Genomic DNA, 24,392 nt, shown 5'->3' with positions numbered 1-24,392 from the left:
AAAAGCTGATTTAATTACAGTGATTTAGCGCTTAGTTCACTGAACAATAAATGCAAATCATTCGAGAGCACTTCAATACAAGTCTGTACCCTGACTGATTTAAACAGGACCCCCCCCCCCTTACTCTGCAAAAGTATAATTAAAGCAAACCTTGTTTTCCAAAACTCATTAAAATGGTTGCATTCAATGACAGGCAAAGGACAAAAGTCAAACTTGTAGTGATGAATGATGTGTTTGTGTGTGTGTATGTGTGTGTGTGTGTGTGTAACTAGATTTGCGTGAAAATAATCACTAGGGCACTTTTCTTGGCACTGAATAAGTAGCAGCTGTGCACCAGCAAGTTTTAAAGGACAATAGCTAAATTGTAATTCAAATGAAAGTCTGTTTGTATCAATAGAATACAATAGGCTGCATCAACATTTCTGGAATTAAAATAGTGTCAAGAGATGTTACTCATTAAAAAAGCTCAGGCGTACAAAGGAAGTGATGTTCCTAATACTTGTTTATACAAACAGCAACCCAGAAAAGTGATGTTTGCTTGCACTACATAGTGGAGTTAATCGCTGTAAATGTAATACATTAGTAATGTGGCAGAATGTAAGTAAAATGCAGTCATATTGTGACTAATGCACCACAAAATCAGCCTTAAATTATAACAATATGAAATGCCATTTTATGACAAAGCTTTTGTGTTGTCTTTGCCCAGGTAAGTTACCACCAACAGCCCCAACAACACCTTCAGGAAGCTCAAACCCTACCACTGCACACCCTCACAACTGCACAGTAAACCAGTTTGTGTGCAGAGCTACTGGCCACTGCATTGACCTCATGAACAGATGTGACTTTAGAGATGACTGCTCCGATAAATCAGATGAATTCACCTGCGGGTAACATACAAAAAACAAAAATCTTTATACTATAGTAGTCTCACTAATCTGAACCAGTTGGGCCCATACCCCCTTCAGATTAGTGACTGATTTGACGTAATCTGTACTATACGAAAGTGCCATGTCTACATTTTGCTATATCATTTTGTTTTACACACTGCTTAGCTGCTATCCGCATGCATTTAATTTTGAAGCATTAGTGCTATTCTAGTTGAACATACTGATGCCTAAATCCTCATATAAACACCTATATAGAGCTGAGTAGGACTGTAGTTGTGTGGCAGTTTTATTTCTTACTACCATACACACAGCTACATATCCCCTTGACCAACATTGCATAAAAATACATTTGCCAAAGGATGAACTTCTCGTATAAATGCAACATGCAAACCAAATACTGCATGTTCAAAAAATGGCAGCACTTTCACATTCTCATTGGAACAGCCAATGTGAGTTTACCCCTCAAGAATGTCTCAGGTCTGCCCTGGAATGACAGTCATCTCGAGGGATGATGGAGGAATTCATTGTCAACCTATCCATTTCTTGGCTTCTTTATTGGAGCCGCTGGTTCAGGTACACAGTGTGAATTGTGCTGAATCCTGATTCTATCCCAGGCCTGAGAAGTTCTTGTTGCTGGAGCAGTCTCATTTAGGTCTTAGAATCTGAAATGCAAATGAATCGCATGGAAAGCTAATGTGTCACAAATCACAATCTGACTCATTTCAGTCATACTGTAGTTTAGGTGCTGTAATTCACTTCAAACAAGTATACTCTTGGTACAGTAGCATTGCTAGAAGAGCATGAAAATACAATACAAATGGATGAATCATCACTGATACGTTTGCTTTATATTTTGCAGATCAGACTACTTTTTGGGTTTTATCTATCTATCTATAAATAAAATAATGTTATATACTGTAATACAAGACCATGCTGGCTGTAAACCCTATTGACAGTGTTATGGTAGGTATTTTAAAACAGAAGTTGAAATTACCTCTGTGCCCTCAGACTGGCTCTCAAACATGTCTTCTATCTACTGTAAGTTCAGCTGGTAGATGAAACCTGCTTCCCTGCCACACTCACCCTGGTGTATGTTAAGCTGAGGGAATAGGATGCCACTTTTTCAGGTGACGTGATGTGACGTGACGTAACAGTGACGTGAAACCTGGTTCCGGGAGACCTAGTCTGAGGTAGCTTTGCTATATCAAACCCCTGGTGTGCCATGCAGTCGCCTGAAACCTAGTCTCCTGAAACTAAGTTCTAAGCCATAAAGGGGCATCATGTTCCTTCAGCTTTAGATATAGACCATTAAAAAAACCACATACATGTGGCATTTCATACATCCTTTGGAGGCAGAGTTTGCAGGGGAAAGACTCATGGGTTTTCTTTGGTGTAACTGCTGATCTTGGAGAAAAGGCATGCTTAAGAGCCTTTTTATGCCACAGGGGTGCTTAAACATCTGGGTTTGTGACAACTGAGCTGAGACAAACATAAAAAAGAAGTAGAATACATTAGAAGTGCTTACTGTGATAATTCACACCTGTATTAAGTTGCCCTTTCAAGTGGTTTATTTCTAGTTTTGTAATGTTAGTTTGCTTTTATCGGCATAACTAACATGGATTACTAACATGCAGCTACAAGGAGTGTTAAGGGTGTCCTTACATTTTGTTAAACATTTTCCTTGCAGTACATCCAATGTGTGATTTTGAAGGAGGTAATATGCATGGCGGGTACCAAAATATAATGACGATATCTTCAAAAGTAGAACATGATTTTCATTGGTTAACTGGTCAAGGCTCCACCCTCCACCCTAGTGAAATGAACCACAGGCCCACCATTGACCATACTTTGTAAGTACTGTACTGTTCTGTTTTTTGTTTGCTTCAAACTATTGTGAGATGTATAAACAAAGTTACAAATGGCACTTTTCAGTATGTATTTAGTAAATATTTCCACATGTTGTCAAAACAGTTTAAATTGTGCACTGCAAATAGTGTCGATGAATTGATGGTTGCTTTGGTAGAGTCATCTTAAAATACAATTCAGCTGTATAGAATTACAAACCAGACCTCAACACACAGGTATGAGGCCTTTATTGTCTGGTTATTTGAAGTGTCAATTATAATTTATCTCAGAGAATTTAAATGTCATTAGAAAAGATATCACAAGGTCCATTTTCAATCATGCATTTAAAGTGATAACTGTCAAAACATTCTTGCTTCAATCATTTGATTCCTGTGCATCGTAATGCATGTGTTGTGTGCACAGGATGAAATGAAATCCACTTGCCCATTCTTATACATACATTTTATGTGAATGAAGAAGCTCAGGAATGGTTCTGAATAAAGCACAAACACAGCAACCCCCATCATCACCAATAAACTACTTAAAATATAAAACATCATCACACGACTGTAAGTGCTAAGTTTGTAGAATTAATCTGTCCAGTGTGAGCAGAAAATTGCCCAAAAACACTTTACAAATGTTGTTTAATATGCTTTTTCTTTATTTTCTTTATTGTATTTCTTGATGTTTTTGCCAGTAGTGGTAATGTTACAAATTATATATATATAATTTTTTATTTTTCTGATTCATAAACCCACAAACAGAATGCATGTGGAAAACTTGTCCTTATTGAGCAGTCAATTTCTTTTTCATTTTACTATGTAAACAATATTTTAGCAGGCTTCAGTTGTGCAGCTCTTCCCACAGTACATTACTCCCTCAATGATTATCATTGGACCGCTAATGTTGCTTTAACATTTGCGCTTTATGCTGCTTTTTGATATAGTTTGATAATACTGTTTCCATTGTAGAATGTAATTTCAAGTACTCGTACAAAAATGTAAATTAATGTGTACACATGATTCCTGGTTTTAGAGGTTTGACATTCTTCTTGATCTTCAATAATGAAGCTCTGACTATTGACCTTCCTATGAATAAATTCGTTTCAACATGTACAGAGCTTGCATATGACCCTGCCTTCCATTGAAAACCATCAGAAAACCTATGATTCTTCTGACCCTTGATGTTAGAGGATCAGTAATCCACAGCTGCAAGGGATATCCGGTGAAAGGAGCACACATTTAGGATTAAGGCCCAGAAGTAAATCTAAAATAAAAATGATTTGCATCATGGTGGTAATTAGAAAAAGACAGAAAGGACACTTATTTAAGTGGCATTGTAGTAACTTGACTGTAACGTGTATTTATTTTTCATTTTTTTCCAGAGGGACTCCTCAAGGCTGGTATCTGTATGCTGACAGTTCAAATTGAGAATTTGGTCAAATTGCAGACCTCCTGAGGGTGGGACACATATGCAAAGGAGGCAGAGAGAGAGGCAGAGGAGCAAAAGTAAGAAAGATAAAAAACCAGCATATCCCTGGGTTAAAATGGGGTGAAAGATTAGTGATGGAGGAACTGCTTCACTTCTTAAACCTTAAAAAGGCTACAGTAAGTCATATGTGTATTTGTGTTTCAGGTATTCAGTAAATTTGGCAATGTAACTCATGAGGTTTGGTCTCAGAGTGGAAACCAAGGTAACAAATGGAGACGAGGAGAAGTAATCCTTGGAATCCTCTACAATTCTGAGGTTCGGTTTCTAATTTTTTTCTTTCTGTCCATCTGTCTGTCTGTCTATTTTGTGTAATATTCAGATTTGTACCATATCCATTATATTGCTGTACATTTTACACTGTACTGTATGGTATTACATGTTGTGTATATATAAATCTTGCACAAGTAGATATATACAATATTTTGAAGCTAAATAATACTATATTGATATTTATGTCGATCATTTAAAACTATTTTATTTTAATTCAAGATAATACATATGTATGTTCATGCATTCTTTAACTCTTTACTACCCTCATTAGCATAATAGTCTGATTTAGGGGGTAACATGATTTGATAGCCTTAAGCCGCACCTCAGTGTAGGTTTTATGCATATTGAATCCTCTTCATTAAAACATCTAGTGGGAAAAAAAATAATTAGAGCAGCACATCTGCCATCGCTCCAACAAATCAGACATGTCACAAAGCACGTTTTTACTTTAGAGGCAGTTAGTCATAAATGTGTAGTGCTGTGAAGAATCACCCAAGCTGTATAATGTAGTGGAATTAGTGGAACTCTAGAAGTGTATTTGTTTTCTTCACTTCATAAACTGAACTTCATATAATGTCAGTGGTATAGTATGTTCTGCAAGAGTTGTAGAAGATGTTGTGACTTTCCCATGTACGTATTTTTAAAATGCTGACATTAAACTATTTTTCAATTGCATTATTCATTCTTATAGTGTATCTGTAGAAATGCTATAAAACAAGATACATTGCTGCACAGATGGGTGTTGAATTGATTTATAATTTGAGTAATCTGTGGTTTCATCAAGAAATGTATTTTCACAATAAAACATCAGTTGAGCCTAATGCATTATGCAACAGTCATTTAATTGTGTTTGTTTAACTCTGGCAGATTATCCTGAGGGCAAAGCGTGGTGTGAGTTACACTGGAGATGTAGTGGTGGATGACATTTCTTTTGAGAACTGCGCCCCTTTGCTAATTCCAGACAGGCATGTGCCAACAAATACTGTGTCCCGAAAGACAGTCTGCGTGACTTTAAAAATGACTGTGATGCTTCTGACGAGAATCCATTTATCTGCAGTAAGTCAGATTTCATTTATGCTAGCTTTTTCCTGTTTTTGTATGTTTTTTACTACACCAATGGTCACTACAGATTCATTGAAATATTTACCACAAGCCAATGGCTGAAATGTAAGAGTGGTCTGGTAACTGTGCCTTCTCTGTTCTTGCATTGTCACCCAGTATATAAATAATAAAAACAAGACCAAAACCCCAAAACATTGTAATAATTACCTTTTCAAGGAGAGAATCTACCTTGCTGAGTCAGACCATTTTCTGCAATTGTGATCACCTTTATGTTCGATATTGACAGTCTTTTCCTGCAAACAGTATTAAATATTGAAAAGGCAAGATGCCCATAATGAACTTGTCACTGGCAAGGGTTAGACGGCATCTTACGGAATTAAAAGACACTCTATTGGGGATTATGTTTAGGATAGCATTTGCTTCTAGGTGACAGCTAAGACTGGGCACTTTGATGTGAACAAGGGAACTTGGGGACAAGTGTGTATTTACTGACTGAAATTATAGCTACGTTTCCAGTTGCTAGGTTTATCTCTGTTGCACACCTCTTGTAGCTTACACGGGGTAAAAAGTCCAGGTTTCTCCTACAGCTAGTTCTTCTTTTTCATGCTACTTTCAAATCCTTCTTGGGCTGGATAGCGGAACCTCCATGCTCTTTCTTAATGCAGCACCATAGAAAAGAGACAAAATAAAGTAGGAACCTTTACTGAATTGAGGTGAGATTATCTGAGGGAGTTTAGACTAACCAAGTATCCAAAAGCTCTGCTAAAGCTGCTGTTGTGTAGTTTACCACATTCATGTGTGGATACGATTGGACCACTGTGTTTTATCTTTCTCACACCTGTAATTATTTCCTACAGGAACCTTCGAGGGGCGCTGTAATTTTGAATTTGACTTTTGTTCCTGGCGTCAGTGGCATACAGATGATTTTGACTGGCTTCTGAAAGCTGGAAGCACACTTACTATTGGAACACAGACCATACACTAAGAGACACTTCGGGACATTACATCTACATCAAGAGTGCACTGCCACAGACTCCTGGGAACAAGGCCAGAATTTCAGGTCCAACTATCAGCAGGAACAGTAAAGAATGCAAGGTAACTATTTGGAATTAAAATAAATAAATAAATAAATAAATAAATAAATAATCAGACTAAAAACATACCGCCCAGTCAACTACACATGCAAACTTTGTATTGAGGAGGCATGTCTCTGCCAAACAACATGTTCCACAGGCAGATGTTTTGCATTTAATACGTACAGTTTAATATATACAGTACTGTTTAATATGCACAGTTTTCCTGTTCTACAGGTACATAATTTGCACAAATAAGGTAAATCCGGGACAGTAAATGACAGTCACAGTGGGATTTGACGTCAGGCATGAAAAACGGTTGCTGTTTACTTTTATTCTTTGTTTTTTGTTGGCACAGCCATTGTACAGTTTAAACATATAATGTATACAATTTTAATTACATTTAGCAAAGATATACATTCATAAAATGGTAGTACTTATTACATGTTTTGTAGAGATAATAAACTCCTGTTCTTTGACAGTTAAGCTTTCTTGTATTTATATTGAAGGTACTTATGGTCGCAGTTACATACAGCATTTTGAATTGTGTTTAGTACGTACTTCATTCATAAAGTACTGATTTCCATTGTCCTTTGGAGTCTGTTATAAGTGGAGTGCACCTGTGTGTGTGTGTGTGAGTGTGTGTGTGTGTGTATATATATATATATATATATATATATATATATATATATGAGTATATATATATATTATATATATATATATATTAGTTGTATTGTACATGGGTAACAATGTAATATATATATATATATATATATATATATATATATATATATATATATATATATATATATATATATACATATAATGTATGTTTGTTATGTTGTATGTCTTGCTTAATGTTCTGTGTATTGTACCGGTACGGGACACATCTTTAGTGTGTGTGTGTCCGGATTGTGTGTGCGTGTAGTGGGCGGTTGCCCCGGAGACTTAATAGGAGGGGTATAGCCATGAGCGGGAGAGCGCGTGTGGACTTGAATGGAGAAGGAACTGTGAAGGACAGAGGGAAAGGTGAAAGGAGCGCGTGAGATAACCCAGAGCGAGTCTGAAGGAGGAGTGTAAGAGAAGGAAGTGAGTGCCACCAGGTGGCGCCAAAATGGAATGTGCTGCACTGCTTTGCATAATTTAAAGAAAGCAACTGATGTAAAACTGTAGCAGTGATGTGAAGGGTTCAGTTGGCATCACAGTGTTGATGCAGGTTCATGCACACTTAGTAAAACTGTTATCTCAACAACTGGTAGTTTTTTTTTTTTTTTTTCTTCTGACATGATTGCTTCTAGAGTGTATTCATGGTGGGTAAATGTCACCCCATTTCATACAGCAGCTGCTAAGGTATACCATGTATGCACTGTATATATATTCAATATTTATAAAGGATGCACTTCAAATTCAGAAGATTGTCAGTAACATAGAAAGCTGGTAACAATTTGCCTTCTAGAATGATGGGAAGTACATTTTAAGGTGCACGAGAGCATGTGTCCCAGCACACAGGTGAATAATATAAAGATAGTGGGAATAAGGTCTTGCTTTGGTTGAAAATAGACAATCAAATTAGCATTTTGCTTTCTGATGTTGTAGTTCATTTTCTACCTCCACATGGCTGGAAATGGTATTGGAACACTGAATGTGTACCAGGTGACCATTTCAGATCAATACTTGTTACTTCTGAACTTAACTGGGGACCAGGGGAACTACTGGCAAGGAAGAGAGCTGTCACTGCATGTCGAGGAAGACTTTGTGGTGATGTTTGAAGGGCAGGCTGGGAAAGACATGAAGCAACTCATTTCTGTGGATAATATTCTTTTCACCAGAGAATGCCTGCTAGCTTCTTCATCTGGCCCAACAGAACCAACACCACTTCCTCCCTCAGGTACCTTTGTTATTTTTGTATGACATGCTGGATATAGTGATTGATGATTTATTATAGCCTTAGCCGTGCTTGCTGGCATTACTTATTGTCGGTTTGCTTTTGTAAATGACTTGTAGATTTGCAGAATGTTAGATGAAAGTAAAGGCATCAGTGGATGTGTGCTACATTGTGTTCTTTGCAAATTAGCCATGTGTTTTCTGAATGCTCTGTATTCCACAACAGGCACATTTGTGCATAATGTTTACATACCACTCTACCTATGTATGTTTTTGCACTTAGTAGTTCTCATTATGGAAATACATACTTTAAGTTGAACCACAAGTATCTAAAAAACACATGTCATTGAGCCAGTTTTATACAGTTGTATTTTAGAAGCATATCTGTGTTAGAAAATGTAGGTGCAACAAAGAGTATGATTATATGCAAAGGATGTGTGGCAACACCCAGTATGATTAATGTTCCTATACTCACTATCATCATAAGAGATAGTAATTCAAATGGAATTATATGTAAACTAAAATAGTATTTCCTATTGAATTCTAATGAAGTATTAATACATCCATAATACATGTATTTAGAAATATATATATATATATATATATATATATATATATATATATATATATATATATATATATACACAGTATATGAACAGCCTTATACCAAACCCTATTGCTACTGTAAAACATGAAAAACAATTTAATAAAAATACATAGCCCATAGGATTAATGCATATGTAATACTTTATATTTGATTAGCAATGTAATATTCCAAAACAACTTGAGCTTTTATCTCAGAATGTTGTTTGATGTGTCCAATGATGCATTGTTCCTGTGATGTCATTTTTTAAAGAGATAACTCATGTTAGAGATTTATTGGAATTATATGTAGAACTGTTTTTGCAACTCTGAAACAATCTTCCTGAAGGAAATTTGTGTAAAATCAAAATGGTGCTATTAACCAGATCGCAATGGAGGAAGCCTTTGCTGAGCTGGGTCCATTGTAGAAAGTGAAAAGTGATATTCAAATCATAATAAAAAAACAAGGGAGGAGACTTTGGCAATATTAGTTCAGCTCAGCTCTTAGTTATGGAGACAAATGAATAATAAAAGATATAGGGTTAAAAAAAAAAACATGACATCTTGTTCAGTTCCTCATTTTAACTGCAAATGGCAAATCTACAAAAGTACACGATTCACAGCAATGTAACAGTGGGACCATTGCTAGAAGTATTAGCTTTGGACAGGGTGCAGTGGACAGGGTCTTCCTTCAGATGGAAACAACAAGAAGCTCCTTAAAAAGTTGCAGGAACCAGTTACCTGTGTTATGCTTAAATAGGGATCAGATTATTTTGAAGTCTTGTCATAGGTAGATAGACACCCAATGTTAAAAATGCAGCAGTCAGAGCTGTTTAAATGATGTTTAAATAGATGCCAACCTATTTTTGGCTGAAAAGGTCACTGTTTGATTGCTATGAACCACTACCAAAAAAGGACTGATAACAGTGAAGAAGTGTTAGTACAACACAGTGAGACATCCCGACAGGTCTACACTCAATTAAAGCAATTAATTAAACAAATTCTCATCTTCCATTACAATCACATAGCTCTGTTTTAATTCTACTTAAATTTTCCATTTTCAAAATAAATGCTTTTCTATATTTTGATATGGAACATAAACCCCATTGCAAACAATTAAAAATTGTATTAGTTAGTAGGCGTTGTGCATTTTAGAGGTTTGTGCAATTTTAAAACTACTAAAGCAAGACTTTTTTTTTTTTTTTGCTGATTGGAAACAGTGCAGATGTATCAGACACTTTTTTTTATTTTATTTTTCACTAAATTAGTTTGCAGCTTTGGCCAAGGTTGGCTTTTAATCTAACTGTAATATCTATATGTCTCTTTTTATTTTATGAAATTAACTTTCTTTATTTAGCTGTTGCTGGATCTAAGACCAAACACATGCTGTTTGCTAGGAGTCAAGTGCAAGTAAAGGACATGTACTCTTAAGAGAATTCAACACTCTTTTCTTATTTACAAGCCCTTTCTTTGTAAAAACATATATTGAGAGGTTTTATTTACTGTCTAGACTTTATAACTTTAATTGCCCCTTCAGATTTATAGTTATTCAGCTGAACAAGACTCAGAAGTGCCAGGAGATAATTCTTGTTGTCTTTAAAAAGGGGGAAAAAAATTCTAAGTGTGTGGCCTCTTGCTGTGAATATCAGCGGTTTTTGTTTGGTTGGCAATCTGTTACAGACTCAGACACAGGCGCTTATTGTACAGTCGCTTCAAATAAATGGATCAGACATGTGGAGCCAGTGTTATTAAACTAAATTATCTTAATGTGGTGCATATTTCCAAAAGGAGAAAAATGGTACGCTGTTCATCCAAATCATGTACAGCAGTGTTCTTCGCTCTGAACAATAAGAGGCCTTTTATCCTGTGCCTAAAAGCTATGAATTTTTGGAAGTTAGAATGGCAGCGATACAATAACTTGGCACTGGATAGTAACTTGACGGCAGTATTTACATCCTTTATTTATTTCTGTGTATAAAGCACTTGAAATAAGCTTTAAAATGGTAATGACTTTGTCTTGGTCACCCCCTACATGGTAACAAATGAGGTCAAACATCATCAAAAAACCTTCTTTTTTTTACCATCATCAGACATCTGAAATAGCATGATTTTCTTATCCACATGTTATTTAATTACTTGAGCTGGTATGACCCATAACTTCATCTTCACATGAAGCCTGCTGTCTTGGCTCATTACAGATCCCTATTCCCTTTCTTGTTACCAAACAGAAACATGAAGATATACACAGGGAGGATTTTTCAAGGGTTTAGTTCCTCGGTAAAGCAACAGATTGGCACTGCTCCTGGTTTTACAAGCAACTTTCTCCTCAAGAGAAGCCATTTTGTTTTGTTGGCTTCTGTTTACCACCATGTTGAGTTTGACATTGTATGAGGATCAGATATTGGTGGGCTAACTATATTGAATAGGAACATGGTACGTTTTATATAGAGAACTATCAATAGGTTTAGTGCTGGTGCCACATAATTTATAAAATAATAAACAAGTACTTTGTGGTCATGGTGATGCATCTGTGTCTGGGGGAATGAGCTCCCATAATTCCTAGGCTTGGTGTTAAAGACACCTTCTTAATAAGAATGCCAGCAATCCATTAAAAGTGTTACAGGGCTTAGTGGACTTAAACTATTTCCTTATATCTCTGACATCAAAATCCTATAAAGAACTTTGTATTCTGGGTGCCAAGGTTCATTCTAAACATAGCTATTGTTAGTATTTTAGGAGTCTGTACTTTATATCTCTGGTTCAGAGTACTGTACCCTGTATGGGACCATACATTTCTCACAGAGGATCCATGGATTCAAACTTTAAAGCAAACTGAATGATTGATTAATGCCTATGTCCCTTGTGTATATCTGTTATGAGTCTTTTCGTGGAAGTATCTTATAATGATTTAGAAGACAGTTTATATGTAATTGCATTAGCATATAAATACTCTCCAGAACCCCCATTGGCAATATTGTTATGTGCTGTCGTTTACACACTCGCCCCATAATCACCACGGTTTGATACCAGCATACCTACATGGAAACTATGGTGCCTACTCCACATTTCTGAATATTGTGCAAAGCATTGAGCTTCCACCTATTACTGTAATATAAATGAACTGCAGAGGGACGTAACGTGATGAGAACAGAACCAGTTTTAATGGATAACAATTTCACTGGTTTTTGGAACCTTGTGACCACCCCTTCAGGGATGGAAGGGACTGATATATCTCTTATAACACACTCTAAACTGTACTATTGCAAAAGAGTTGTCAGTACAAGCTCTGGAACTCTGTACCAGCAGATGTCAGTAACAGGCAAGGGAGCCTGATGGTCATGTACAAATTGGGGACAATTGTGTGGAAAACTGCTCCTTGTAATTAATGTATCAGTTTTTTATATGCAATCAAAATAAGTTGTCTGTCATAGCAGGATTATTATGGTCCTTGGATTAAAACGGTAGGAAATAATCGCTAATGGTTATGAAGCGTTGCTGTTTAAAGGAAACATAAAACACTACAGGGAAACTATATGTATGCCATGATGCAACTTGACATTTACACTTTATACTTTTTACTGGTGACAGACTGCATGTCAGCCCTTGAGGCCCCTCAAAGAAGAACCATTTAAATATGGAAACTGTCTTCTGTAGAGCAACAAAAGAAGCAATTCTTTCTGAAAGTTCAAAGATTTCGGATGACTTTGGATCACTCGGCATTTTTTTTCTGAACACCCTAGACCACCCCCCTAGTTTCTGGTGCCCTGGTAACCCTAGCTTAACCCCTGAAGGAACGTGTTTCAGCTTCACCATTGGAGCCCTTTTCTTCTACTTTCAGGCTCCTGCCCACATGGCTATTTGGCGTGTCAGAATGGAAACTGTTATAGACCAGAACAAAGCTGTGATTTTGTGAATGACTGTGAAGACAATACAGATGAGAAAGAATGTGACATCTCCTGCAACTTTGAGATGGGGCGCTGCGGATGGAGAAATTCTTTAGCAGATAACTTTGATTGGATGCTAGGAGCGGGCTCGATGAAGAGTCTTCGACCTCCGATCGACCACACACTGGGGGATGAAAATGGTAACTGAAAAATATGATTTTTTGTTCATTTTGATTCTATTGACACTATACACTTATAATGAATACCATAAATGTATACATTGTACACTATAGGACAGACTTACAAAGGTTTTTACACCAAAATAGTTTGCATCATTTTTGTTTTTGTATAATACAACTGCTAATGTTACAAACAAGAAACAAACAACTGAGGGTTAATTTCTGTGCTCAAAAGTACTGTATGCCCCAGTTCTTGTTTGTTACCAGTAACTTAACAGTTTTTTATTTTATTCACAAAAAGTATTCAGATTTTATTTTGGTACAAAGACCTTGATAAATCTAGCTGAATATTCCCTTCTTGCTGTGGAACCACAAATGACCTTTGCATTTTGATACAAGTGAACTAATCTGTTTACACTTTTTTTTTTTTTGGCTGAATTAAAACACAAAAAAATGTGGTATGTGTAAAAAAAAAAAAATATATATATATATATATATATATATATATATATATATATATATATATATATATATATATATATATATATATATATATATATATATAGGTTATTATCACTCACAGATTTTAAGGAAATTGGTTTGGAAGCCATCATGATAATGTGCAGCCATACAGGCTAAATGTATAGAAGGTAATAATCAACACCCTGCCTTATAATTTGTCCTTGTTATTTTTATACAGTCCAACCTTCAAGTTAGCACAACAAATAGTCCAGAGAGCCACAGTCAGTACATTACACATCAATGAAGATGAAATACTCTTTGGACTGCTCCCATGGAAACATTTAATGCTGGAAAACTGTCTGGGACAGATTATTGCTAGTTCAGCCTTTGCTACTTTCCCTCCTGTGCTGTCCTAAGCAACTGTCATCTTGGTTTCCTGTTAAAAACTTGGCAGAAAAGGCTGCACAATTCTACCATTTTGATGCAATCATTGTATTTCCATCACATAATAGAAAACCACTTTCTTCAATACAATACATATGGTGTACTGTACACCAAAGAATAAGCAAGCTTCTTCGAAGTTATCTGTGCCACTGTGTGGCAAAGTGGCTTGCCGTGCGCAGGTGTAGTTGGTGCCGTGCTCAGGAATAACACACACAAGACAGTAATAGCTCCTTTATTTGGCTGGGTTGCATGCTAATAACACTTAAATAATAAACACAGGCTCTGCACATCCATGTGTAATGCTCTGTGCAAAACAAGGGTTTCAGTCCCAAAATAATATGACACTTTATAACTACACCAAACACAGACACGATCACTTCTCCAGACTGAGTACACGTGTGCAAGTGGGGTGAAAGACAACAGTTTGTGAAACAGCTCCCGGTTTATGTTATCCTTCTAACAGTGACAAAAGACAAACAGTTATCACAATCAAACAAACAAAACACTAAACACTCACGATAATTAATTACGTCAGTTTCCCAAATGGGTCCTTCAGGAACAGATTACACACATCCCAAATTGTCACATCCCCAATTATACCCTTAGTCAAGCCCCCTGTGATAGCTAGTCCAGTCACATCTCTTCCAATCAGTGACTGACACAACACATACCACGTTAGGGTGATTACATTGGGCATTGTGACTCCACCCCCTTCCTGGCTGGCTGACTGGTTTCTAACTGACCCTGGAATGAACTGCCAGACCAGCCAGTAGTAGGCACTCTATTCCAGTTAAACAGTGCCCTCACAGATCGATTGTTGACTAGGATTTATTTGCTCTCTGTCACACAGTGATAACAGGAACACCAATTCAAGCTCAAACTAAAACATCTTTATTTTCTGTTGTATGTTCTACACTATGCCCTTCGTTACAGTACTGTACAGTACATGGTTTTGTTAACAAATGTAATACTCCACAGTCTTTCACTTTCTCGATTTGCTTCATCTGTTGTGTTGAAGTTGATGTGGGTCTGCATTGTCCACAGTGCTTAATGTACCTGTCCCGCCACTTGGAGTGACCTACTGTATCATCACAAAGGTAATCTGTTTCCAATGTGCTCAGTGAGAGAGATCTCAAAAGGCAGCAGTAATTGATTTATAAAACTCTTGTTTTTCTCAGGGCACTTTGTGTATTTCGAGGCCTCCTCTGATGGGCTGAAAGGTGACACATCTCACATGAAGAGCTCCAAATGGAAAGAGTCCAGAGCTACGTGCAAGCTGGCTTTCTGGTATTATTTTTCTGCCAAAGCCACTGGGCTTATCCGGCTTCTTGTGAAGGTAGGATTTAAAAGGTCTTTTGTTTCGTTGTATAATATTTCTGCTTTTTTAATCTATTTTATGAAAGTGCCTAATAATCCACACAGCTATATTGCAGTCTACTGATTCTCCCAGCTTAATTGACAGCAATACACCAGCTAAAGATGTTCCCTATCCAATATAGCAGCTAACACTTCATGCTAAACAGCACCAGCATGTCTTCACTGTTGCTCCTGCTGAGAGAGGTTGTTTATGCTCAAGAAGCTTGACTCCATCTGAATTTCTTTTACCTCACATAGTCATGCTCCTAAATAAGACATATTCCTGTCTGACCTCGATAGACATGCTTATTATATGGGGGGTGGGGGTGGGTTGTTCACGTAAACAGATGGAAATACTGCAGTTATTCTACACTCAAGGGGATCTACTGTAATGATCTAGCTGTGAATCTATTGCCCTTTCATCTCTGTCCACAGATCCACAATAGTCAGTTCTACCTAGCTGCTAATGTTCTATCTGAAAGTCAGCTGGTTACAAAGGTGCAGGAGATCTTGCTGTAGGTGCAGTGCAGTGTCAGTAAACAAAGTAGAAGTACATTTTAAAACTAATCTTTATCAGTTTATACAATGAAAAAAAGAGGATTTTCATACAGAAAAACAGCCAATGTCCTTTGATTTGGTTTCTTCAGTCTTTTTAACATATAACATTACAAAAAAGTGATTTTGTGAAACATTCATTTTCAGTAAGATGAATGACATGTTTTAAGAGCCAAAAATAATCCAGTATTTAGTTTTTTTCACAACACCTGTTTGATTTGCCACCACATTGTGTGAAATATACTGTTTTTTATGTATTAAATGGAAAGACTTGAAGTGAATGTATTAACCCATTGGCATAAGAATTTACTTCAGGGTCATCTATGAGAGAGACTGCAGTGCGGATAGGGGTGGATATGGTACACATGAATTATGGGTGCTCATTGGTACAAGGTCTGCTTTTTTGCTTCGTGATATTGAATGCGCTTACCTTAATAGCTTGTTGGTGATTTATAGTAAGTGGTTTTGAGTTGCTGGATTATAACATGATGAGGATCATGCTTAGCATACACAGTACAGTATTAACCAACAAAATAAACTTGAATCTGTCCTTGTCTATAGATACTTAGTTGTTATATATAGGGCCAACCAAAGTAAACACATCACCCTGCTAGAAAATACTGTCAGAGGAGGAAACAAATGAATTCGATAGCTGTGTCTTCAAAGAGTGTTTTGAGATACAGGTTTATTGAGGCAAAATCAGCAAAGACTGTATAGTCTCACCTCACCACAGCAGATGTGACTGTCTGCAACTGTTCTGCCAAAAATAAACTAGTGCATCAGTGATACAGTACCTCTGCATTTTAAACAAAGACAATATAGTGCATTTTACCCAAATAAAAAATAAAACTGCCATCCCAGAAAGATTTTTACATTTTAATATTTACGGTTAAGATGATGCATGTACGATGCAGAGTGGAAAACTACAAAAAGTACCCTAACAGAATTAGAAAAGGCGGACACGTCTCGTGGAACAAAAACTATTTCCAGAGAATATTCTGTAACATAGTTATCAGTAATAATAATTTGCTCAATGATTTGAGACAAAGGTGGGTCCCTGATTTAGAATTAGACATAGCTATGGACAACTGGTGATGGATATGTGATTTTAAATCTGGTGATATATTTAATACCAGACTCTCATTTTAATTCATTTAAAATGTATACATCATTTCTGTCACACATCAAGCAGACTGATATATCAGTACATACTCTCGATGTAAGAACAAGAAAGATGATTATTTACATTATTTGGACATGTGAAAAAAATCCAATCTTTTGCAATAAAAATTTGAAATGTTGTCTGTATATATTGTATATAACAGGCCACTCCCAGTGTCATCACAGTTGGTACTCTTGGTAGACCGCACTGATTTTCAGACTGGATTGGTGAAGGGCGGCAGTATAGTTGCAAAGTCATTAGTTGCCAAGAAAAGCAGACAGTAGCATGTGAATGGAAGAAGCTTTATTAATCTGGAAAAAAAATGTTACAAGAGGATCCTTTTTAAAAAAAAAATGCATGGTCTCCATTTCTGGATCATTTGAAGCCAAAATATTTAGTAGAACTGACTGATGCAGTTAGCTTTGTCATGCTTTTTCGATAGGCAGTCCCCATATGAATATATGAAAGCTTTTGTATGCGTCTTGGGAAGAGTCCCGTGTTGGTTAAATGTAATTGTAAGTGTATGGGAATTATATGTTATTTGTAACTTTTACCTCCAAAAACTTGTATAAATAAACTAAATAAAAAAGACAAAAAAATAAAAAAATAAATAACTCTCCCATACACTAAAGTAAATTGCATGAAGGCACACAAACATATCACATGCTTCAAGAACAAAACACTGATTAAACCAATAAATATTACCTACCCTGGCTGACTTTAATCTTTCTGTTGGTAGGCTAGGAAAGATTATTGGAAATTCGGTGTTGTCTTCTAAATGACTGAGGGTGCTGTTCTCATCAGGTTGTTATCTTGTAGCATTGCTCTCAGTAGGACAAATCACACAAATTAATGTCACTGGGTTTTTGTTTTCATGTGCTGTGACAGTTAGAACGTGAAGTAAGTGAGTTAGAAAATCACTCTTAACGTTTGCACCATTACACAAATCGGTCAGAACTTGAACTTTAAGTTGTTTTTATCACCAGTGTTCCTTTGTAGATCGTACCTCCAAACAAACTTTTCAGTTTTCTCTATTTAAAATAAAATAATGTATAAATAGAACTATTACTGTGCATATCAGCCAGAAATAAACTAATGCAATCAGTTTGTGTCCATATCTCATATTCTATATGATGAATATTTTCTGCCAGTTACTTATTTCCCATTTTTGCTTTATTTTATACCATTACAATACTGTTTATTTTACAAATTACAAGTGGGATACTTACTTCTTTGTTAATGTTAAAGGGTGCAGTAGATTCAATTGAGTGTCAGTTGCTGGGCTTTTGCAGGTACCAATAAATTACTTAGAAAAGTAGGGCCAGAAAGTGCAAATTGATATATGATACTTCATCAGAGTGTTTTAATCACTGTCAAAGCCTGCTATTACTTCATGGGAGGAAAAAAATGCCTCTAATGTTATCATTGGAAAAGGCTCAACTCTGCCAGCCAGAAATATTACTGCAGAATCAGTGACATGTATTAACTCTTTCACCCCTTAGATCTGATAATGGGAAGTCTCACAGAAATGGCTTAACATAAAGAGCTTTTAGAAGCAGCACTAGTGAGCCTCCACAAGCCACAACGGGTTGTTTCAAAGACTGAGGTCATTAAGAAGCAGGGAAAGGTTAAAACATCCTCTGGGGTCAGCACACGAAAGGATCTGGGTGTTTTGATATGTAATGTTATTATGTTTTATGCCCTCCCAGCACAGCTCCCCCACAGCACAACATACGGTACATAGCTCCATAGAAATGCCTCATTCATCTCCCAGTAAAGGTTAGAGCCGAGAATTGGAATATTTAAGTTAGCAAACTGCATCTCTCTCTTGTGAGATGGAATACCCATTGAAATCATTTGCGTGTACTATATTTGAAAACAATCTATTCATGGATACACATGTATTTAGTTAGCAATGAGTCTGAGAGGGGAGAGGTACAGTATGACAAATGCCCCAAACAGTACAGTAGGAAGTCCTTGGGACAAAATAATGGTAATTACATACATTCAAAATAGTTTATGAAGTAAAGAACAAGAACAACCTCTGTGTTTTTTTATATACTGGAACCAGATGCAATCACCCAATGTTCGTGCAGGATGGGTTTGATAGCCGGATGGCTCCGGTCCTATATTTCCTGAAGCAGGAATATGTAGGAGAAGGGTGATACTGTGGTTTTATTATAACAGCATCAACTTATTTATGAAAATACTTTCATCATGGCTGTTAGTTTACAGTACTCTCCAACATTCCCAATACATGTTCAAAGGTAGTGTGCTACTAAAAAAAAAAGTTTAATTAAATTAAGTTACAAAAGGTTACGATGATTAAGGTTCACACACACACCCCATTCATTAGCATTAAAGAGCTAATTAGGTCCCTCTTATTATGTCGAGCATTCTCATAACGTCCCCCATGCCAGCTCATAGAGCTTTTTTTCCTTCTATTTACTATTAAATTGTTAAACCACTTTCTTTTCCAGATTGCTAGCATATATAGCACTGTAGAACAATCAGAAGCTGTAAAGCTGAAGATTGCATAGCTCTTTATTATCTGTCCTATTGCTAGGTGATGGATTAGAGAGGCTGGAGAAAGGTAGAGAAGGGAGCCCCTTGAGAAGGAGCTCACTGCTGGACAGGTTCCTGTGATTAGGCTTGTCACTACGATGGGATTGTTTGGAGTGACTGATCTGAGAGGACTGGCAAATCACATTTGATAGGCTTGGAGAAACTAGATGCCTGCAGCCATTAAAATAAAAAGTTTTTCCGACTTTCTATATGCAAAAATGAGGGACAAATACTTTTAGACTTATAAACAATTTAATGATAAACGATTGCATGGGAAAATGCTGTTGTGGGAGGTAGCATCTGTGTGAGATGGATACAATGGACAGGAAGTCCAAATAAAAAAACCTGTTAAGCAGTTTATTTCTTTTTGATGTATTTATTTTATTTATTTGTTTAACCAGGAGATTTGCCCATTAAGACCATGGCCTCATTTACAAGGGGGTCCTGGAAAACAATAAAAGAGACAATGGCCAAACACAAAACAATACTAACGAAAAACCTCAAATTCTGATAAATATAATCACCATCCTCTAACACAGGGAAAATGGGAGCAGTCAGTAACTTTGACCTGCGAGACAGGGAGCAGACTTTCTTGTTCCTAAAAAGAAAACCTCATTTAGATTGTTATGGTGGAAAAGTTCTGTCCTACATCTGATTGACAGCATAATGTCAGGTGTTTCCATTTTTTTGTCCAACAGGTTTATCATGTTAATCAGCAATACAGCATTTTTGATAACCTTTTTTTATACCATCATCTTATTTGAAGTAGCAAGATGAGATTATTAGGTTTATGTTACCAACCTATACGAATGGGGGTTGAAGGGTTTTTTTTGTTGCAATTACTGTATTGTGAATGTCATTTAAGCTTCTGCTACCTAATTTCTTACTACTTCCCCTGATTTTCAGTATTTCTAAATATGCTGCTGGTAGTTACAATACATGGGTTGTAGGATTGCTTTTATCACATGCAAGGTTCTGCAATTATCCATTTAGATTAAAAAATAACTCTTGGTACTAATGCATTTTTAGTTTCCCCAGTTTGTCTTTTTTGCTTTTCTGCTTTTTTCTTTTGAAGACGACATTCACAACTCATGCTACTCCTGTCTTTCAGGGCAATTGGGGTCGCATTGGGTATTTTATATTTTAAAAATGTGAAAGCTGATGAAGAGCTACAAATAGGCAAAGCATCCCGTCAGTCTGATTTAAAATGGCAACAATGTAGTTTCCCCTGCTGGTCCCCGTGGGGAGATAGAGGAGAGGAACCCGTATGTGTGTCACAGTTATCATCTGAATTTGGAAAATATCCAATTATGAAGGACATTCCTCAGTTTACACTCTTGAGATTATTATTATAGTCTTGGTGGTTGTGACCAACTTTGGCACATTTTTATGATTTGTTCAGCGAATAAAGCTTATGTCTTATGAATGGCTTGACAAAATTAGGCAAATCTTGTTCCATAAATGTTAATGTTGGTCACTGCAACCTACTTTCCAAGTTCTAAACACCTGATTTGGTGTGCTGTTACTGGATTGGGATCTGCTTGTTTGGTTTAAACACATTTCTTCAAATTGTATCGATTTTATTTAAATTTATTTGACAATCCATTTGGTTTGTTTCTGTATCTCTCATTATTTAGTTCTATAATGATGCGTTAATAACTAGTGTTCTAAATTTGATGTGCCTTTTGCTTCGCCTCATTTTCTGACCATGAATGTATTAATCTTAATAACTTATCCCAAGTTGTACTTTAGGTATTTTTTAAATTTTATTTTGTCAGGCAGTACAAGTTGAAAACAAACATATAGGCTGTAACTGTTTTTTAAAGTGAGTTTTGATTGACTAAATCAAGTTTTATATTCATGAAGATACCCGTTTTGTTAATATAAAACCTTATTTATTCCATCACTGACTTTAAAAAAATAAAAATCTAATTAAATAAGGTCAAACAGCATGAGTAATTGCAGGTTCTAATATAAGAACCTGCAATTATATATATATATATATATACACACACACACACACACACACACACACACACACACTGAACAAAAATATAAACGCAACATGCAACAATTTTAAAGATTTTACTGAGTTACAGTTCATATAAGGAAATCAGTCAATTGAAATAAATTCATTAGGCCCTAATCTATGGATTTCACATGACTGGGATTACAGATATGCATCTGTTGGTCACAGATACCTTAAAAAAACGTAGGGGCGTGGATGAGAAAACCAGTCAGTATCTGGTGTGACCACCATTTGCTTCATGCAGCGCGACACATCTCCTTCGCATAGAGTTGATCAGGCTGTTGATTGTGGCCTGTGGAATGTTGTCCCACTACTCTTCAATGGCTGTGCGAAGTTGCTGGATATTGGCGGGCACTGGAACACGCTGTCGTACACGTCGATCCAAAGCATCCCAAACATGCTCAATGGGTGGCATGTCTGGTGAGTATGCAGGCCGTAGACGAACTGGGACATTTTCAGCTTCCAGGAATTGTGTACAGATCCTGGCGACAAATTGCCATCGATAAAGTGCAATTGTGTTTGTTGTTCGTAGCTTATGCCTGCCCATACCATAACCCCACTGCCACCATGGGGCACTCTGTTCACAACGTTGACATCAGCAAACCACTAGCCCACACAACTCCATACACGCTGTCTGCCATCTGCCCGGTACAGTTGAAACCGGGATTCATCCGTGAAGAGCACACTTCTCCAGCGTGCCAGTAGCCATCGAAGGTGAGCATTTGCCCACTGAAGTCCGTTATGACGACGAACTGCAGTCAGGTCAAGACCCTGGTGAGGATGACAAGCACGCAGATGAGCTTCCCTGAGACGGTTTCTGACACTTTATGCAGAAATTCTTCGGTTGTGCAAACCCACAGTTTCATCAGCTGTCTGAATGGCTGGTCTCAGACGATCCCACAGGTGAAGAAGCCGGATCTGAAGGTCCTGGGCTGTCGTGGTTACATGTGGTCTGCGGTTGTGAGGCCGATTGAACGTACTGCCAAATTTTCTAAAACGACATTGGAGGTGGCTTATGGAAGAGAAATGAACATTCAATTCTCTGGCAACAGTTCAGGTGGACATTCCTGCAGTCAGTATGCCAATTGCATGCTCCCTCGAAACTTGAGACATCTGTGGCATTGTATTGTGTGCCAAAACTGCACATTTTAGAGTGGCCTTTTATTGTCCCCAGCACAAGGTGCACCTGTGTAATAATCATGCTGCTTAATCAGCTTCTTTGTATGCCACATCTGTCAGGTGGATGGATTGTCTTGGCAAAGGAGAAATGTTCACTAACAGGGATGTAAACCAATTTGTGCACAAAATTAGAGAGAAATAAGCTTTTTGTGCATATGGAAAATTTCTGGGATCTTTTATTTCAGCTCATGAAACATGGGACCAACACTTTACGTGTTGCGTTTATATTTTTGTTCAGTGTGTGTGTATATATATATATATATATATATATATATATATATATATATATATTATATATATAATATATCATGTGTGTGTGTGTGTAACATGTCTTTTGGTTTGCTGTTTCTCTCAGTACCGATCACTTTAACCCTGTATCCAAATATTTGTTAATGCGAAGAATTGTCCTGTAATATATTTTTTCTGTGTCAGATAGGAATGCATTTCTAACATATTTACATATCACTACCAGACCATATATATATATATTAGTTTTTGAATAGTCAACTGCTGAAAAATCAAAAACTAAAACCTAATTATTACCTTAAATGTATAATTATGTACCAAATATCAATAACTTCAAAACAGGCCATTAAACCAGTTGTTAAAAATACATTATTTCATTGTTTTCAGATATTTACCTACTGAAATAAAATATTCAACTATTTCAATTAAATGATCAAATTAAATCTAATTGAAATATAGCAGTTTCCAAAAGATAACTGAGTGGTTAACTAGGACAAGGCTTATCCTGCTCAGAATGCAGGGTAATAATTAAGCTGCTGTATGTTACAGTTATATATTTATGAAGAGTCTCAAGTATTTCAATTACTTTACTCATATTTAAATATTTTCAAATAATAGTTACCTTTCACAAACCATATTTATAACTATTTATCCCAGGTCTGATCACTACAGTCTGCCTCATGTCAGCTTTTGCACATTTCTGGTTATAGAGGATTAACTATTCAAGTGATTGGCTTTGAATAATGCTTTTGCACATTATAGACTTCTAAACTTGAAGTTCATTAAATGTGTATCCCTTTTGTTTTAACACAAACAATATGTTTGAAACATGGGCCCAAATAAGATAACTTGCATATATACTATTCCAGTGATTGCTATTTAAATATACAGTATAGGCCTATATATATAATTACAGTTCTTTTTCATTGTTGGTCGTCTTCTTTAAGAAAGACTTGTATTTCTGAAACTGGCTGATGTGTGGCTAATTTTGAAGTTGTGTTGAGAAACAGTCCTTGCTGGGTTAAATATATTGGTCAGGTTAGCACATAGAAAATCACATGATAAATTGGACCCCCGCAGTAATAAATCTTGTGCAGGGATTGAAACTAAGACTTGGAGACAGACCAAGATCATTTATTTCAAACCTTATTTCTGTAAAGTAGTGTAGCTGAGTTTTCTTAGTTGGTTTAACCAATAATGTATTGCCATAGCACTATTCCCCTGCAGGATGGGAAAA

The 24,392-nt window shown here is 36.5% G+C and overlaps 1 pseudogene; it reads left to right on the top strand.

The window, feature by feature from the left end:
- LOC121307707 overlaps positions 1-24,392 on the top strand; it is a 51,163-nt pseudogene that overhangs the window by 15,329 nt on the left and 11,442 nt on the right.

The sequence above is a fragment of the Polyodon spathula genome, chromosome 3, assembly GCF_017654505.1.
Source record: "Polyodon spathula isolate WHYD16114869_AA chromosome 3, ASM1765450v1, whole genome shotgun sequence".
Taxonomy (NCBI): Eukaryota; Metazoa; Chordata; class Actinopteri; order Acipenseriformes; family Polyodontidae; genus Polyodon; species Polyodon spathula.
This window is presented reverse-complemented; position numbering and strand designations above follow the sequence as displayed.